The following is a 15223-nucleotide window of genomic DNA, read 5'->3' as shown; positions in this document are numbered from 1 at the left end:
CATCCGTTAATAGTCTGCTTAATCAGTGTGATTCTAGGTAAGGGTTCTATATTATCCTAAAGGGAAGGGGTTAGGCATCCTTTAGAATCCGTTAACTACGATTATCCGACCAAACTTAGGTTAATTAATTAATACTAAATAAGGTGCTTGAAATTTTAAGGAAAAAAAAAAAGGGCTAGGAAATGTTGCTAAGGTTTTTAAGAAAAATATGAAAATGTTGCTTAAAATAAGATTTAGCGAAAATATAATAATTTGCATAAAAGAAGATCTTAAATGCCATTTAAAATAAAACTTATAAAAACTGTTAAAGCTTTAAATAAAAATGCTATTTAGAATGAAATTTGTAGAAAATATAATAATTTGCATAAAAAGAAACTTCAAATGCCATTTTAAAATAAACTTATAAATGTTGCAAAGACTTTAAATAATAATGCTATTTAAAATAAGATTTTCAAAATATGATAATTTGCATACAAGTAGAAGAAAATGCAGGTTTGTGCAGCATTTTGCTAAATACTTGAAACAAACTAAATGATGATGCATTAATTGACTTTGCCTTTTAGAAGTATAAACAAGATTATGTTTTATTAACTACATTTGGCCAAAATATGCATAATTTGGATAAACCTTAAAAGATGTCCACAAAATATTCTTTAGTTCCTCTTGGCGTGTTAGTGGCGTTTTAAAATTCCCAAGATAATAAGAATAAAATATGATTCCTTTAACTCAAAATATGAATTTACGCTATTGAAAATCAATTATTCTGAAAGTGAATATTACAGGTATTATAATACTTTAATATAAAAGAAGAAATGAAACTTATGGAACTATTATTAATTTCTCTTAAATTAACACCCACGACTCAAATTAAACCCCACCAAATTTTACTAGAATTCATCTAAGTTAGGAAAAACAAGACAAAATAAAGAGTTAAGCATGCAATACAAATTAAATGCATAAAAAAAGTAAAATAGAGGAGTAAATAAATGAAATGGGTTTGTCCATTTCAAGGCTGCTATGATCAGATTGTTGTTGGGCTTCAACCCAATAATTTCATTGTATTGTTGTAGGCTACTGCTGTTATATGGGCCTTGGCCCATAATGTTTTGTGTATGCTTGCTGCGGACAGGGAAAAGGCTGGACAGAGAGAGGAGTCCTATTGGGTTCTTAGCCCAACACCGAATGCGGAGGGAAAACGAGTCCCTCGGACTCGTATGCGATGGTCATGCGTAAAAATGAAAAGAGGAAGGATTAGTATACAATCAACGAATAAGGTTAAACATGTGAAAATATAAACTCAAAACAGCTCGGTAGATTATGAACATACTATATATATTTTAAAACATACCTCACTGCAGTAACATCACTTATAAGTATATGGGAAAATATTTCAACCATACAACAAGTAACTGAATATAGCAAAAGAAAAACAATTAAAAAAATGTGCTGAGGCTAAGACTCTGCCTAACAACAACAGCAAACAAAGATTTCAGATTATGGCCAAACTTATAAATCACCTAATCTCACATAGGAGTACACTGGACAGAGTATAGCTACGGGTTTTGATGCCTAACTTAAAGCATTTTAGTCCTATTTAACTGAAATTAATCAAAGCCGGGCAGAAAACTATCATAGACATAACACAATCAGGTGCAGGCCATCTTAAGATATCGATGAAATAGGCTTAGTATGACACAGGGATGATCATGATAGAATCAACAGTGATAGAGTGAATGCTTCCAATCGCTAAGTGTGTCTAAGCTGAAATGTAAACCACAAAATTCCATAAGGGAAAATCAAACATGCAAAAAAAAACTAACAGGGATGGACCTTAAACACTGAACTTAAACATTCCTCAAGGTACTAATTAGCCCATAAGCCTAAGTCCAATGTTACGGCATACATGTATGGTCTCAACCCATTTTTTAACATAAATTTAAATGACGCAGGTCTGCAGGAAACTTGCTTAATCACACCAGTTGAGTTCACAGTGCAGTCATGTTCATTTAAGACTGTACAGGCTATAAATAGCATATAAGACATGATCATTCAAATACATGAGGAAAGCATAAAAAGCGTATCACTAATCAATACCATATGTAAGACATGCTTTATTCTCAAATAGACTACTGAAGAATCAAAGCAAATATAGTGCAGTTCAAACAACACATAGGAACAAACCAATATCTTAGACTATCATTGATGCACCATATACCACAAAAGAAATCAGATAAGTGCACAGACATTGTGGATCATTTGGGTTTGAGGCATTTCGTACGCTTAACTTCAGATTGACAGGATAAAGAATGCTTCGTTAAGGGACTAAGGCGTATTATCTTGATATAAAGCAATTCAAGGTATTTCTATATCAAGTTGAGGGAACATAAGCTTGAATAATCATATTAGGATCTTTAAATAATACTTCAGGTTTATTTTACATGTAGGGATTTCATACAAATAATTTGAAACCCTTTTCAGCCCTTTTGCTAGATCTAAACCCCAACTGAATCTGAGTGGATAATCATATTGGACTGCTATTAATCACCAAAGGATCATGCTAAACGAGTTAAATAAATATGCAACCTATAAATCAATCTAAAACATAGTAATTACTTTAACAACATATTACTTTGCAATGAGGAAATGACATGTTTATACATCCAAGGAACTGGACTAACATCGACTAGCATTCAAACATATGTGAATTTAGATTCGACACACATAAAGACTAATTAGTCAGTACATCCTTAAACTTAACCTTAACACTAATCAAACTAAATCAATCTAATTATTCAACACAATCGTTAGCCCAACAACATAAGCGTTTAAATGACACTATATTAGACCAAACCAACTAACCAAAAGCGTCATACCAGAAATATGGCTTAACTGTACAAACAGAATCAACTAACACAGGAGCATATCGAACTTAGCGTATAAACACGTAAACATGTCTTAAATTGCCAAAACTGAAATCAACTAAATAAGGAAGAGTTGTTCACATGCTTAAACAAGCTAAACTAAATTATCATAGAAAACAGGCTTAACCACACAAACGAACAAACACAGAAACAGGCTTATCTATCAAACTAAATCAACTTAACTAAACTAACATGCTTGAATCACGGGATAATAAACCAAAACAACACAAGGCAACCAAAAATGAGAAAGAAATTTAAATAAAGGAAATGAAGGATTACCTGCTTCGGGTGCAGCGAAATGGGTGCGGGGTTTCCAATCTACCCTCGAAAACTATTAAATCTGAGCTTGCGATGCTCGGATTCGAACCAATACCCAAGGACGAAAGAGGAAAAAAATACGATCTGCTATTTAAAGCACAACCGACGCAAACGAAAACAAAAATGACGGGGATTTTGACTCGATATTCAGAAATAAAGCTGATGCACTAATATTGCTTAGGATTTTTGGCCGCTGGAAAACTTGTCGGGGATTTAGGCTGTTGAAGAAACTTAATATTTTTTTTAGAAAATGGCCATTACAAACTCGTTTTTAGGGGATTTCTGGGATTCCAGCTCTGTAAAACTTATCTTAGTGATTTCAAGCCGCCCCTATTTATAGGGTTTTGGCTTGTTTGAAAAAGGAGAGAGGAGCGGGGAAGGGAAGTGCGGAGGTGGGGAACAGAAAGAGGTGGGAGACAGAGAGAGGAAACAGGGAAAAGTGGGAGCGGCGGAAAAGAGGGAGAGACGAAGAAGGAGAAGGGGAAGGGGGGTGCGGCGGTGAGGTGAGGGAAATGAGGGAAAATGAGAAGGGAACCGCTAGGGTTCCCTTCTTTTGAACGGGATTGGGCTTCCGGGTCGGGTAATGTTTAAACGGGTATGGGCTGGTCTGTTTGAGTAGTGGGCTGAAAATGTTGGGCTCGGTATTGAAAAATGTGGATTGGCCCGAAAATTGGGTTGGTCTCACAAATTAGGCTTTAGCCCAAAATAGTTTTAGGATTTAATTATGGACTGAATTGATACGGACTAAAATATAAAATATGTAATTATTAGTGCTCGGATAAAATTATATGACCGTGCAATAATATTTACAAAATCCACAGTAAATAAACACTATTATTTAATTATGCGTAAGCTGGTAAAATGCCGAAATGATAAAAAAAATTGTGAATTATAATAAAAATAATAATAATAATAATAATAATAATAATAATAATAATAATAATAATAATAATGATTGATAAATGATAACGAGGATGGCTAGTAACTGTAATAGAATAATGAAGCGCTGGTATTGATAAGAGGCTAATAATTATAGTAAAAAAAATACAAATATATATATTTTTTTAATTTTTTAAAAATATTAGAAGCGTAAATAGGTATTTTGGAGGAGAGGCGGGACAAAATTGGGTGTCAACAATTACCCCACTAAACCTCAAATGACCATCCACTTTCTTGACATTTACTTGTGGAAGAAATTCGGCACCCAGGGGCGGACCCACGTTAATCTAAGGGTTGTCACCCGACACCCTTTCGTCAGAAAATTTTACTATATATATATATTAATACTATACATAATGTAATATATAACGAACTGAAACCTCTTGACAGAGGAAAATCTCTTGGTGAGATTGTTTAGCGCCTAGTTTTTGTGTTTGAGGTTGGAGGTTCGAACCGCAACCTAAGCATATTTTTGGAAAAATAACATCTTTTGCTTAAAATTGTGGTTAAGTAGTGTTTAACCAAGACCTCTTCTAACTTAAAACTAAATTAAACCAATAGGTCAAAGATGTGTCTTATAATATATTGTGATAGATTAAATCTTTGTTCTTTCTTCTATGAATATCGACATCGCTTACTGAAAATCCTGCGTACGCCACTGTCGGCACCTATATAAAGGATGCTTTCATCCTTGTGTTAGGACGAGAAAAAAGTAGATGGGGAGTGGATAAAAATATTATGTTGTGTTTGTATTTTAAGGTTGGCATAGAGAAGAAAGAGTTGAGACAAAGAAAACTATTCTGTCTCCAACTAATTCACTACAAAAGATAGTACTTTTAAGTTGAAGGAAGATGTTTTTGTGGTGGAGCTTTGCATTCTTTAACTGGTTCGGAATTGGCTGAGTCACACGACGTTGACAGACTATTGTATTCTGGAGGGGACAAGTCAAGAGCATTACTGCTGGACCGGTGAAGAATATCATACTGCAGTGGGCTTGAATCTCCTTAAAGAGAGAGAGATATCCGCGACTCAGCCTGAATATTTATTTATTCATATTTGTTCATTTTATTGCAATTTTCAGCTGTAGTAATTTGTAGTATATTCACCAACATAGTATTTGTTCTGAGCAACTGACGATAACTAGATGGGCAAAAATGAAAAAACCTAGTTCTATAGTTTACCTGTGGGATTAGAGGAACAATGAAACTCGTTGTTGCTGTCTGTTAAACATCGACCTCCTCCATGGTAACATTTACTACAATCATCAAACAGGCTCCACTAAGTGTAACATTCACAGTTAAAAGGCGAACAAGCTACTATTTTGAGGGTTTAACCTCCCCCATATAATTGGCAATTGAATCACTGAACACTTATCAGGAATGTCTCCCTCTGGTGCACCCGAAATGCCATCCCGTCCTCCAGTACTCGGATGCTTGTAGTAAATTCTGAAGCCACTACATCTACTATAGTTCTGATCGTAGCAAAAATGACGATCAATATTCATGCCCCGGTTGATGTCTAGACTGTCATTCATTTGAACAAGGTAATATTGCGTTCGTTGATTCTAAACAAGACAGAAAGAGAACTTGGAAACGATATACTTTGATCAAAAGAGTGGCAACTGTTTTTTGCCAATAAGTCATCAAGCCTACCGTCAAAAACTCGAAAACCATCAAACGACCGTTCTAGAACACTATAAACATTTCCTCCAAAATGAATTCTTGGATTTGGAGTAGCCTTACAATCTATGGTATACAATCCGCAAGCAGGTTGTGTTGGAATTTCATTTTCTTCCACACACTCAGATTCACTTGTGAAGATGTAGTGGACAAAAGGGACAAGATGTAGTGGACATTCATTTTCTTCCACCTTGAGTGACAAGATGTAGTGGACAAAAGGCACTCCTGTCAACATAACAAAAATTAGTGATTAGAAATTAATTTTGCATTTATTGTATAGGGAATAATATTGTACAAGTGTGTTAGGTCAGATTCCTTTTTGCTGTGTATATATACATGCACTGTGATAATGAAAAGGGACGAAAAAATTCCAAATCTGCTTTACTCTGTTTCATTTTTATCATGGTATCAGAGTAGGGATAAACATCCTGCTAATTTTCAGATCTTCTCTTCACTGTTTTGTTCACAGTTTCATTTTTTTTTTCTTCTCAATTTTTTTTTTAAAACTCTTTTGATTCTTATTTCATCATGAGTGATGAATCAACTGAGGTAGCTAAGGTGTCTGAATCCAAGTTAATGGATTCCAGTCATCCCTATCATCTTCATTCATCAGATTTCCCTGGTATGAATCTGGTGAATTTCACTTTTGATGGGAAAGGGTATGGAGGCTGGCGTAGGTCAGTTCTCATTGCTTTATCAGCCAAAAATAAAATAGGCTTTATAGATGGCACATGTAAAGAACCTGCTATTGACTCCATAGATCACAAATTGTGGAGCAGGTGTAATGACATGGTCTTGTCTTGGCTCTTAAATTCACTTTCAAAAGAAATTTCTGATAGTGTCATATACTCAAAAACTGCTAAAGTTTTATAGACAGACCTTAAAGAAAGGTTTGGTCAATCAAATGGGGCTAAATTATACCATCTCCAAAAGGAACTAAGTGATTTAGTTCAGGGATCTAATGATGTAGCAACATATTTTACCAAGTTGAAGAAACTTTGGGATGAACTAGACACTCTTAATGCTGACATAAACTGTGGGTGTAACTATAGCTGTGGAGGAAAGGACAAACTGACCAAATCTATACAAGATGAAAGACTTATGCATTTTCTGATGGGTCTAAATGATTCATATGCATCAGTTAGAGGAAATATGTTGATTATCTCACCTCTCCCTAATGTGATTGTGGCCTATTCTATCTTAATTCAAGATGAAAAACAAAGGGAGGTTTATGTAAATCAACAGCACCCTGGTGAATCATCTTCTTTTTTGGCAATAAACCAACACAAATATATACCCTATGATCAGCCTATTCAAAAATTTTCTAATTATGAACAGTTTAACCAGAAACATGGAAACTATGAGCAAAAAGGGAAAGGGAAGTTCGATACAAGAAAGAACAACTTGATTTGCTCCCACTGCAAGAAACCTGGTCATCGTGTAGACAAGTGTTATAGGATTGTGGGCTTCCCTGCAGATTTTAAGTTCACAAAGATAAGAAGAAATCAGACTTTGGCACATAGCAATGAAGTGTTTGCTGAAGAGAAACACAATGACTATGCAGGGAACAATCAACAATTTTCACAGGAGCAGTTCAGTCAATTGGTTCATTTTTTGCAACAGGTTAAAGTTAGTCAATCAGGTCCTACAAGTTCAGATGCAGAAGTTGTTGCCAACAGTGTAGTGTGCTCTGGTATAACTAATCCCTTACACCATATTCTATCTTGTTTTGCTCATATTAAATTCAATTCCTGGATCATTGACTCAGGGGCAACCCAACATATGGCTTTTGACACCTCAATCTTTTTTTAATCTGACTCCTTTTCTTACACCTTTAAGTGTTAATCTACCAAATTCACAAAAAGTAATAGTCACTCACAAAGGGAGTATCAAAGTTTTACCAGATCTTATTCTAGAAAATGTGCTTTTAGTTCCTGATTTTAGTTATAATCTTCTGTCTGTTAACAGACTTTGTCAGCAATCTAAATGTCATCTAATGTTCTCTTCCACAAATTGTGTCTTTCAGGCCCCTTCCATGAAGAGGCCTCAGGTTCTTGGTGAATGTCATGGAGGTCTCTATCTACTCAAATCTACCAGCCATCAACAACATAGTCTTCTTAGTTTTCCAAGTTTCAAGGAAAATGATGTTGTTCCTACTTTTAATTCTGTTATTCCAGTTCCTGAGAAAGATGTTAGTTTATCTTTTTCCAATTCAGTAGTAGCTAAGCAAGTTGATGTAACTCTATGGCACAAGAGATTGGGCCACTTACCCTATTCATCAATGAAAAATATCAAGTCAGTTTCTGCTTTTATTCATTGTCATTCTGAATTTCCTTGTGATATTTGTCCTTTAGCAAGACAAGCAAGATTACCTTTTAAATTAAGTGCTATTAAAACCAAATCCATTTTTCAACTCATTCACATTGACACATGGGGACCCTATAAAACAGCTACTTATGATGGATTTAAGTACTTCTTGACCATTGTAGATGATTATAGTAGAGGAACTTGGACCTACTTATTGACTACCAAAAGCAATGCTTTCTTCATTCTTAAAGCCTTCCTCAAAATGGTAGAAAGACAATTCAATACTCAAGTTAAAATTATTAGGTCTGATAATGCCTTAGAATTAGGAAGCAGTCATAGCACTTCTGAATTTTTTAAAACTCAAGGGATTTTACATCAGACTTCATGTGTAGGAACACCTCAACAAAACGGAATTGTAGAAAGAAAGCATCGACACCTTCTTGAAACTTGTAGAGCTTTAATGTATCAATCAAAAGTTCCTGTTTCTTTTTGGGGAGATTATCTCTTCACTGCTACTAGCTTAATAAACAGATTCCCTTCTAGTGTCCTACAGTTCAAAACTCCATATGAAATCTTATATAATCAATCATCATCCTATGGTTTTCTAAGAACCTTTGGGTGTTTATGCTATGTTTCAACTCTTCCAAGTCAGAGATCAAAATTAGAACCTAGAGCCATTAAAGGGATTTTTCTTGGTTACCCCACTGGAAAGAAAGGCTATAAAATCATGGACCTCAGCACTAAAAAAATCTTATTTTCCAGAAATGTAGTCTTTCATGAACATTCATTCCCTTTCTCTACTCATTCTAGTCCTCCACCTATATTTCCTCATACTTTTAACCCCACTCAATCACCAGATCAACCCTCAGACTCTGATGTCTCACACCCTGATCTCTTCCCTGATTCTCCTTCTCTTTTTCCTACTATTTCACCATCTATCCTAGAATCCCCTACTTCTGACCAATACTCTCCTTCACCTATTCCTCCTCCTGCCATAGAATCAACTCCTCACCTTTCTCCTATTCCTACACCTCCACAAAATATTTTATCTACAATCTCTACTACTAAATCAGGCAGACCAACTCACACCCCATCTTATCTTAAAGATTATTATTGCAATGTTGTTTTCCTTACCAACTTAACTTCTTCTTTCTTTATCCCAGATGTTCACCCTCAAACTCTACCCTTCTCGGCCCTTTCTATGACTAATCAGCACCTACTCAATTCTATTTCAAACATAACAGAACCCACAAGTTATAAACAAGCAGCACAACATCCTGGCTGGCAACAGGTAATGTCCACTGAATTTGAAGCTCTAATTGCCAACAAGACTTGGGATGTTATGGAACTACCTATGGGTCATAAGGCTTTAGCATGCAAGTGGGTCTACAAGGTCAAAAACAGGTCAGATGGGAGTTTAGAAAGACTCAAGGCTAGACTTGTGATAAGAGGGGATACACAAATAGAGGGAATTGATTACACTGAGACGTTTTCTCCAGTTGTTAAAATGACAACTATCATATGCTTGTTTACTGTAGCAGTCAAGAGAGACTGGCCCATTTATCAACTAGATGTAAACAACGCTTTTCTTCATGGTGAGTTAAATGAAGAAGTTTACATGAGGTTTCCCCATGGAATGCAGCCTCATAATCCTAATTTGGTTTGTCGATTAAGGAAATGTCTCTATGGTCTCAAACAGGCATCAAGGCAGTGGTATTCAAGATTAACTGCAGCCCTAAACTTCAAAGGATATGTTTCTTCCTTAAATGATTATTCTTTGTTTTATAAAAAGGACAGGGATTTCATCTCTTTGGTTGCAGTTTACGTTGATGACATATTAATGACTGGCAACAATCCTACTGAACTAGCTTCACTTAAGCAATTTTTGCACTCTGAATTCAAAGTCAAGGACTTGGGGACAGTTCATTTCTTTTTGGGTATGGAAGTCATTCGTGAACCACAAGGCATTATTTTGTGTCAAAAGAAATATACCTTGGAGTTATTGGATGAATTTGAAACTCAGGCCTCTGCCACTGTCAACTCTCCTCTAGATCCCACTCACAAGCTCAAATCTGATGAGGGTGACCTTCTTCTTGATCCCACTGTTTACAGACGTCTGTTAGGAAAATTAAATTTCCTAACTCACACACGCCCAGACCTGTCCTTTGTCGTTCATCATCTCAGTCAGTTCATGTCCAAGCCTCGTATTCCTCATTTTTTAGCTGGATTACGGGTCATTCGATATCCTACACTTGCTCCTAGCCAAGGCCTTTTCTTCTCCAGTTCACCTTCACTCGATCTCTTGGCTCTTTGTGACTCGGACTGGGGTTCATGCCCTGACTCTCGTCGATCTGTGAGTGGGTTTTACATCACTCTTGAAGGATCTCCTATTAGTTGGAAATCGAAAAAACAATCATCAATTTCTTTATCCTCCGCTGAAGCAGAGTATAGATCTATGAGACGAGTTGTTGGGGAACTAACCTGGTTGGTCCATTTACTTGATGATTTCTCCATTTCACCGTCGTTGCCAGTTCCGCTACATTCCGACAGTCAATCGGCGATCCACATCGTGAAAAACCCAGTTTTTCACGAACGAACCAAGCATGTCGAATTAGATTGTCATTTCGTTCGGCAACAGTACCTCTCTGGCTTGATCTCATTATCTTTTGTTCCCTCTTCATCTCAACTCGCCGATATCTTCACAAAACCGTTGACCGGACCTTCGCATTTCTCTATTCTTCGCAAGATGGGTCTCGCACAGCTCCCCTCCACCTTGAGGGGGGGGGGGGTGTTGGAATTTCATTTTCTTCCACACACTCAGATTCACTTGTGAAGATGTAGTGGACAAAAGGGACAAGATGTAGTGGACATTCATTTTCTTCCACCTTGAGTTACAAGATGTAGTGGACAAAAGGCACTCCTGTCAACATAACAAAAATTAGTGATTAGAAATTAGTTTTGCATTTATTGTATAGGGAATAATATTGTACAAGTGTGTTAGGTCAGATTCCTTTTTGCTGTGTATATATACATGCACTGTGATAATGAAAAGGGACGAAAAAATTCCAAATCTGCTTTACTCTGTTTCATTTTTATCAGGTTGTGAGGATAAGGATAAAGGAAAGCTTACATTTCCTAGGCTCCCACACTTGAATTCCTTGGGGCAGCTACTATTTGGGATTGATTGTGAGCTTGAGCTGAATGAAAGATAAACAACTGATAGAAAATCAAGAAAACTGACAAATAATCTAATGTCACCATTCTGAATTCAGGTACTATGGAGTTTTAGTTTGACACTCCTATAAGATATTCAAAACTAAGGCAAGGAAAGAAGTAGAGAGTAAACAGCATATCAGTATATCTGCATTTGAGTATATTATCTCTTCTTGCTCTTTATCTTCACTATATATTTACATCTAATCCCTTTAAAGTCACTTGTTGACTTGGTTTTGACGACTTGAGGGAATAAAATAAAGAAGGGGGGCCAAAAGAAGTGTACTGTTGATACTTACAGAATGAAGGACTGAACAACCACTGTATCCATTTCACTGTCCATAGAAAACTATTCAAATGAAAGCTCAAACCTTTTTTACTTTTATGGAAAAGGGTCAAAAATGCCCATATCGTATTGAAATGACTTAAATTTACACTTCTCTTACCTATTGGAACTCAATTGTCCTTCACGTTAATTTCGAGTTAAAAATGTCCCTCATTCCACCTTATTGGATCCAACTGCGCTTAACTTTAATTTTCAGGTTAAAATGACCCTCCTTGGAATTAGGGTGGCAAAATGATTTTTAAAAATAAGTAACCATCCAATCCGACCCATTAAATATGGGTTGGATAACCGACTTTTTAAAAATGGATCAAATATGGATATTATTCACTAAAAAATTGATATCCAAATGGATAATATGGATATTATGAGTACTCACGCGTCTGCTTTTTATGTTTCATGAGGTCTCAATACAATGTTGGTCAAGTTTATATAGTTTGAATTAGGACTGGGCATAAATACCGAAAATAGAAAAACTGGACCAACTGAACCGAACTTCAAGAAACTGAAACCGAAAGAACCGAACTGAACTAGTTTGGTTCGGTGTTTGGTGTTCACCTTAAAAAATCGAAACCAAGATAGCCGAACCGAACTTTAATGAAACCGAAGCGAAGAACCGAAATTTAAACCGAAATTTATACATTACCCAAAAAAATTAAAATAGTCCAGACTCATTAAGTTTAAGCCAAAAAAAAAAAACCAATTGTAATAAGCTCTCTTTTGCTTTTGTATCCCTAATTTTCCACTTCAGTTGAGAAAATCAAATATCCTTAACAAAGAAAGGTGACTAGGATGTGTCTTTAGGATTAATGTATGTCCTTTATGTGTTTTCTTAATTATTCTTACTGTATGTATATAACACCTAGTAATCCTATATTATGGTTATGGTTTTCTGTTCTTGTGTATCTTGTTTGTTTGATTTTGATTTTAATTTGTTAGTTTTATGTTTTGTTGCTTTTGGGAATATGAATTAGTGTATATGGAATCGCTTCTAAAATCATATCAAAAAAACCGAATTGAAAAAATCGAAACCGAATCGAACCAAACTTCAAAAAATCGAAACCGAAAGAACCGAACCAAACTAGTTTGGTTCAGTGTTCGATGTCCACCTTCAAAAAACCGAAACCGAAATAGCCAAACCGAAGTTTGATAAAACCGAACCAAAGAACCGAACGCCCACCCCTAGTTTGAATCTCAAAAAACAAAAGTGTCACATAAAGTTGGTTAGGGAGTAATAGTCTTTTGGTGGCCCCCTTTATTTTTGAGCCTGAACCGTCTCAGATACCAAAAGAATTCATATCTATCTACAGGGGCGGAGCCAAGTGTTACCAAGGGGTTCGGAGCCCTCGGCAGAAAATTATAACGTATATTGAAGGTTAAAATTATTTTTTATGTATATATAGTAGAGGTTGAACGCCTTTGGCTTTTGCGTATGTTTACTTCTTCATATTTTTAAACCCTCTTACTGAAAATTCTGGCTCCGCCACTGTCTATCTATATCTATGCTATTCTAAAAGTGGAAAGCCTTAAGTTGAAAGTTGAATTATTAAAATATCCATAAAAAATTGAACGACTATTTTACCCCTCACTTAAACACTATTTTTATATTATTTTGTACCACAAATTTACCATTTAATAAACAATAAAGTTGTACAATAATGAATCAGGCAAATGTGTATGGTTAATTTCCTAACCTTGTCACTTATCAATGCCTTAAATTTGCTTTTTCATCTTTCTCTAATTCAATGTTTTGGTTTCTTTTTCAACTTCCTTATACAGTCAAACCTCTTATAACAACATCATTGAGTCCAAAATTTTTCAGCTGTTATAAAGAATGGTTGTTACACATTTATAACAGTATTGACATTTAAATAATATTTCTCTATTATAGTTAAAAAAAACATGCATAAAATCTAATTTTCATTTTTAATTGTCAAATTCTAAGCTTAATCATACTTTGTACAATGAAGGAAAATTGTTTAATGATGAAAATATATATATTCATATAATATATATTTTTTTTTTTGTAATAGTGTATTAAATGATCAAATATTCGGTCAAAATTTCTACATGTATTATTGGTAATCAAAGATATTTCATTTTTATAAAGATGGTTACTTATTATATTACCATAAAAAGAAGATAGTTGTTATATTGGGGCTAATTTTACAAAGAGCGTATTGTTATAAAGTTAGTTGTTGTTGTTATAGGTGAAATGTTGTTATAGAGAAGTAAACTATAACATAAAAAATCGGTTCCGAAAAAAGTTGATTGTTATAGAGACGTGTTGTTATATGTAGGTGCTATTATAGAGAGTTCTGACCGAAATTGGTTTCAACCTCCTATACGGCTATACCTATTCAATGTTTTGGTGGTCTTTTCAACTTCAAACACTTGCTAGTTTGGTACGAAGGATAAGGATAAATAATCCCGGGATTATATTTAAGATGAGTTTATCTCACATTTGATTGGGATAAAATCACAGTATAACTAATTCCGGAATTATAGTGTTATTTATCTCTGTGGGAGAGTGAAATAACTAATCTCGAAATAACTAATCCCAGGATAAGTTATCCTGGGATAACTTGTTTCCAACCAAAGACACATTGGAAATCTTATAAATTGCCAAACTATTAACCATTGCAGATTCATTGATGTTCTCTTTTGGGAGTTTTCATACGTCTCTTCCTCATCTTTTTCATTCCTCCTCTTTTTCTTTACTGCATATGCGCTACTATATTTTTTTCACACAAATGCCTATTATTCATTACAAGTTACAAATAATAGAAATTAGAAAGAGATGATAAGATCAATGTTTGTTAGTGTACCTTTGAAGTACATTCTAAGATATTTGTGGAAAAGAGATTTATGTGTATATATATTTGTTTTTATTTCTCTAAAGGTTTTTATTTCTAGCTTGAAGATTTTTAGTTTTGAATTTCATGATTTTTTTAGGTGGCTACTTCTGCTTCATTGTGTCGTATTCGTTACATTCTTCAGATATTCTAAAATAGAGAGCATAAATAGATGATCATTGAAAAATTTACCTGAAGATACGACATTGACATTTTGTGCAGTAATGTTGTTTTTATTATTATCACTGTTAAACTTATTCATTGGATTAAGTGCATATAATTATATACTCAGCTCTCATTTTTTATTTTACCTTTTTTTTTAAAAAAAAAATCTCTGCTAATATCAGAATATTAATTAAACTAGTGAATTTATCCAAAAGAGTCTCACTAAGTTTAGGACATATTCGTTTTCGAATACCCGAATATTAAAATACTCAAAATTATATGTTTACAAAAATAATTTTATTTTTAAATATTCGTAAACTAATTTTATTTTGAAATATTCGTCCTTTCAAAAGTAATATTCTAAATAGAAGAAATTATAACTTCAACCAAAAGGTCCTTTTACAAAACTTAAGTTCTCAAATGCTAAACCAAAAGTCACATAAAACATCATATGTATATTTGTTTTAAGCAAATAAGTGAAAA

The 15223-nt window shown here is 34.6% G+C and overlaps 1 pseudogene; it reads right to left on the bottom strand.

Moving 5' to 3' along the window:
* LOC132613245 (rust resistance kinase Lr10-like) overlaps nt 1–6252 on the bottom strand; it is a 29773-nt pseudogene extending 23521 nt beyond the window's left edge.
* Between the last annotated feature and the right edge of the window lie 8971 nt (nt 6253–15223).

The sequence above is a fragment of the Lycium barbarum genome, chromosome 10 (assembly GCF_019175385.1).
Source record: "Lycium barbarum isolate Lr01 chromosome 10, ASM1917538v2, whole genome shotgun sequence".
NCBI classification, from domain to species: domain Eukaryota; kingdom Viridiplantae; phylum Streptophyta; class Magnoliopsida; order Solanales; family Solanaceae; genus Lycium; species Lycium barbarum.
The sequence above is the reverse complement of the archived record's forward strand: the minus strand, read 5'-3'. Positions and strand labels throughout refer to the sequence as shown.